Genomic DNA, 6,000 nt, shown 5'->3' on the forward strand with positions numbered 1-6,000 from the left:
AGGATGTGTGAGTATTTACATACTTAGTCACAGTATCGCCTACAATGCAAATCTCCAAGTTGTTCGCACATAAAGAGGAAGAATACAATAATGCACTTATCAGAGTAACAAAAACATTACTCAATGCTGCCACCTGTGGCCAAAGTCCGCAATAGCATGCGACACCTGACAACACACTTACAATCTGCCTTATATTTTACTTTGACTTAAACAATGTTACACACAAACAAAAACAACAAAGAACACATGCATTACCATTCAATAGTGTTCACTGACCACTGTCGATCCCTAATCCGTACGGATCCCCCCTCATGAATTAATTAAACAGTTTAACATTAACCATCACAGTGTGAAAAAAAGTTTTATTGATGATCGTTATTTGCCAATATTCAGTCAAATATGCAATCAGGACATCATTTATGCTTTATTAGTTGCCGATCTCTGATAATGTTAAATTATAAACTAATAACGTTAGCAGCACCGCTAACGGCTAACGAAGGAATGTTCAGTTACATTATGATGCGTTCAGGCTCTGTTCAGTGAAAATGATTATAGGGTGAAGGTAAATTATAACGTTATCATCATGTGTTAACTTGTAATCCTATAAAATATAGTGTAACTTGAATAAATCCAGTTGAAGGAAATGTTTTCACAACAACATCAATGGATATTTGAGATTAACTATGACCTGGTTACACTCTAAGCAGTTTATTATAAAGTAAAATAATAACATTTAGAATTGTTTATGGTTTAAAGTGACTTCAGAGCGGTTCAAATGTTTTTGGGACGGTGGCAAAAAAAGAAAAGAAATAGTCTTGAGCCTTGTAGACCAGCCGCTACAATAAAACAACAAATTAATCTATATCTGCCAATATGGATCATTAACGATCGGTGATTAGTATTGGAGGCAAAACAACTTTTGTGCTGATCTGATCTGTGATCCGATCCATGATCCGAAAGGTGAGATCCGTTTCACCACTACCATTCAATACAACCTAAAATTACATCTGAACAGATTTACCACCCAGTTACATAAAAACAGCAGCTGGTGATTGTGTCTCCCCTTATTTCTATTGACCTCGCCAATTCATTTAGGACAAATTGAGACAGAACACAGCAAGGACACTTTTCCATGTAATCCATCTATCATCACTTAAACCAGAAACAGACCACCTCATTTTCACTCTCTCTCCCACACAGTAGAGTGTGAACGTTTATGTCCATCCATTGACTTTCCAACCAAATACTGTGCCTTCCAGAATTATTGGTACCCTTAGTGAATTTGAGCAAAACAGGCTGTGAAAAAAATTCTTTGCTGTTTGTCCTCTTGGTCTTTCACTCAAAATATTCACAAAAATCTTACCTTTTCATTGAAGTAAAATTATTGAAAGAAAAAAAAAAATGTTGACATTAAATAAATATTTTTTCTCCAAAACATGTGTGCCACAATTCTTGGCACCCCTAGAAAATCTCATGATTAAAATCTAACTGAAGTATAATTCCAGTCGTATTTTACATTTTTAAGTTCACTTGTTTGACCATGACAACCATGACTTCCTGTTTCACTGGGGTATACATATGAGGTGACACAGGCCAAATTCCCTTAGTCATTCATCACTGAGGGAAAGACCCGAGAACACAGTGACGATGTGCGACGAAAAGTTGTTGAGCTGCACAAATCAGGAAAAGGATATAAGAAAATCTCTAAACAGTTGAAAATACCCATTTCCACTACCAGGGCAATAATTAAGAAGTATAAAGCGACGGGAGATGTTAAGAATCAGCTGGAAGAGGACGTGTGTGTACATTGATCCCACGCACCGTGAGGAGGATGGTTCGACTGGCAAAAGAATCTCCAAGGATCACAGCTGGAGAACTGCAGAGGTTAGTTGAGTCTTGGGGTCAGAAAGTCTCCAAAACGACCATCAGACGCCACCTACATCACCACAAGTTGTTTGGGAGGGTTGCCAGAAAAAAGCCTCTGCTGTCAATCAACAACAAACTAAAGCGCCTACAGTTTGCCAAACGTCACTTGGACTTTCAATGGGACCGGGTTATATGGTCAGATGAGACCAAAATAGAGCTTTTTGGCAACAAACATCAAAGGTGGGTTTGGCGTAGACAGAAGATAGCCATACAGAGAAGCACCTCATACCCACTGTGAAGTATGGTGGTGGATCTTTGATGTTGTGGGGCTGTTTTTCTTCCAAAGGCCCTGGACATCTTGTTAGGATACATGGTATCATGGACTCCATCAAATACCAGCAGATATTGAATGAAAACCTAACAGCCTCTGCCAGACTTCCAGCAGGACAATGATCCGAAGCACACCTCAAAATCGACACAAAAATGGTTCACCGACCACAGAATAAAGGTTTTGCCATGGCCATCACAGTCCCCCGACCTAAACCCATAGAAGATCTGTGGGATGAGCTGAAGACGAGAGTCCACAAGCGTCAACCTTGGAATCTGAAGGATCTGGAGAGATTCTGCATGGAGGAATGGTCTCAGATCCAGTGCCATGTGTTCACCAACCTCATCACGCATTATTGGAGAAGACTCAGAGCTGTTATCTTGGCAAAGGGAGGCTGCACAAAATATTAAATGAAGGGGTGCCAATAATTGTGGCACATATATTTTTGAGAAAACTATTTGTTTCAGGATAAGAATTTAATGTTTCTTTCAATTATGTTACTTCAGTTAAAGGTTAGATTTTTGTGAATATTTTGAATGAAAGATCATGAGGATAAACAATAAAGACGTTTTTTCACAGCCTGTTTTGCTCATTTTTACTAAAGGGTGCCAATAATTCTGGAGGGCACTGTAGCTGGGGAAGCTTAGGTTTGGAAGCTGTGTAAACAGATTTTATTTATTCATCCAATTGCGTTGGAACTACTTCTGCTCCCTTTAACTCATTCAACTGTAAAATTTCTACAGCTGTATAAATCAGACTGAAGGTCCCAGCAGAGAAGGACCCTGCTCCATGTTTAAAACAAAGCCAGACAGTTGTTTGTGTAAAATCAGTTCAAACAGTGTTTGTGTACACCACCGGGGTCGTCTCAATCATACTTGTATTAGCTTATATGTAGCTGGTGCTCCCTGTGGATGGTTTAAGGTTTCCACTCCATCTGTTCCCCTTTTCTGTTAGAAGGTGATTTCTCAGACAATACCTGGTGGGTTTGCAGAATGAAAGGATAGAGACAATAGAGAAGGGAGGGAGGATAAACAGAAGTACAGATCCACCACCTGATGAACATGATTTTTTTTAAATAATTTTTGTTGTTCATTACAATGGGAAAAAAAACGTTTTGTTCTTCCTTAGTTTGCATGCATTACTACTGCTATCATTACCACAACTCCACATCGTCTTTAGTGATATCAGGTCTTGAGGCAAAGCTGAGTTTTTACAAATTATCTCATATATATGTTGAGTCATAATTTCAACAAAAACAGGCGCAAGGGTGCTTTTATAAATAGGTTAATATTGTATTTATATATATAAAAAAAAGAATATCATCTGTCATCTCTTTATCAATGCCGTCACCTACTTTTGCCTTATGGTATATTACATTGGTTTCTATTTCTCGGCAGGCTGGTCTCCTGAAAATGATGTCGCCAAACAACAAAATTGCATCGTCAATTAAGTTTTGAGGAAAACTTATTTTCTCCTGGATTACATTTGTTTTTTTACATCTCACAAATACAATTCTAATCATTGTATGAGGAAGTCATCGTTGACTTATTCTCTCAAAATATTTTTATTACATTTGTGTTTCAATTTACAATGTTAACCACATGTTTAAAGCTGTGATGATAACACTGGAGATAATACTGGTTGCTTAAAACAAATTTAATTTTCTTAAAATGTCCTTTTTAAGATGTTGACAGTTGTACCTATTCCACCATTTATCCAGGTCTGGATTGTGGTGGCTGCAGCTTTAGCAGGGACCTCAGATATCCTCCTCCCCAGACGCATTTTAGGCTGCACTGTTCTTTTTCATTCATGGAAATGGTACCTTGTTGAACCGCACAGATGTTGTGGGGAGGAGGCTGCAGTGGATGGCCGGCAGTGTCAGAGTCCAGTACTTCGTATGCATCCTGCCCTCCAGGTGTGGTTAGCTTTAGGCAACAAAAGCACCTTGAGATAAAGGTTTGGGAAACACTGTGATTACAGTCCAATATTAAGTAAACACTTGGCTTTAAGAGATTAGATGCTGCAATAGCATCAATTACATCATAACTGGAGAGTATATCTTCATGGGAAGAAGAGCAAAGAACAAAACTGAAGGCTTTTCTGGATTTAAAATACATTTGAACTCGTTAACAGTTTCCAACAACGGCTCCTCAGATGGTTCTGTGAAACAAACCATCTTTCGTTTTGCTGATATGTTCAGAATTAAAATTTGCAACTAAATATGTAAGTTGAAAAAAATTATTTGTTACACTGATAAAAAAACTTCCAATCTAACACAAAATATTACCCTTACAGGAGCTCTAAAATACTTTAATTTAGGGCAGCAACCTTTTCCCAACTTGAAGGATGCGTTAGTCTTGAAGTTAGCGTTAAGCTGGAAACATTTTCTTTCCCCTTCATTCTTACTGCTCAATAACTATGCAGAGTTTTCCTGGCTCTGCCACGAATTAGATCCAACATGACGCTCACGTCAGCACAACCACATATCATATTTCATCTTGGCACAATCCCAAACCCCTTTGATCCTCCAGTTTGTCATGTTCTCTCGCCAAGACCGACACAGTTCATAATATTCAAGCTCTTTCTACAGGGGTGAAATTCAGATGGTAGGCGTGCGCATGTCAAGATTGTTCTGATATTCCCATAAGGGATGGATACATGCAATATATATATATATTTTTTTCTTCTACTGTGTGTGTGTGTGTGGTGAATGCTGTGTGCTAGGCTGACAAAATTAAGCACGTTTGATATGTATTTGCCCCTTGAATTGCTCCAGTTGTTAGACAAACACACCTACATGCAAAACATCTGACAAATTGAATGTATGATGAATGTATGCTGGGGGTAACGAGGACAAAAGGGATGGGTGTTATTCACTAATGCTGATAGCAATATTAAAGTGTATTGATTTTAGGGCTGGGCTGAATGTTTTTTTTACATCTGAAGCTTTTATTTAAGTTTTCAAATAAATATTACACTGTCATATTTACTAATAATTCAAATGTCAATGTTATGAATGCAGCTTTGAACTGTTCGGCCCTAACTGATACGACATCAAGGATAAGAGATGACTAGTAACATGAAGGCATGAGTATTTTTACAGTAATCTATATAAGGGAACATATATTTTAAGTTAAAACTGAGTATGTGGCGTTTTTCTCACTGAAAACAAATCCAATGACAGACCAGATGTGTTAGTCTGTCTCCCAAGACTTACTTCCCAGACCCAAGCCCATTAGCTCTTTGCTAAAATGTTCATGTCAGTTATTTGCTAAAACAGATGAGTGTTGTATTTTATCAAATGTAACAGGTGGTGATAATTCATTTGTTGGGGCTTACTTTCAGTATGTATTCTTGGCAGCAGAACTGTGTTATGATTTGATTCATCTGGATTTCTGTCGGTATGACCGTGAAGTTGAGACCATTAGGTAACTCTTCGGTTCCAGCTTCATATGTCCCGTGATAACACCAGGCCTGGGATGCAGACACAATACTTGTTAGTATCTTACATTCATTGTTGGTTTTAGTCTTTTCAAGATATTTGACAAAAATATAGAAAAATATCAACCAGTCATGTCCTAAAGGTTAAATGTGTTGTCATGGGCATCCTGTGGCCTGCACAGCAGCAGAGATAAGATGATGATGCCCTCTCTGTGGGGAGGTAATGCACCTGTACTTCACCCCCTTAGCCTGTGGCCCAGCACCCTGCTGTGCTTCCTGTTAGACCGATCCAGCCCCATCATCAGCCAGCAACGACCACACTGAAGAAAGACACCTCTGCAAACTATGCTGCATTGATTTGTCTT

This window comes from Anarhichas minor, unplaced genomic scaffold, assembly GCF_050575085.1.
Source record: "Anarhichas minor isolate MPS153535 unplaced genomic scaffold, ASM5057508v1 ptg000087l, whole genome shotgun sequence".
Lineage (NCBI taxonomy): Eukaryota > Metazoa > Chordata > Actinopteri > Perciformes > Anarhichadidae > Anarhichas > Anarhichas minor.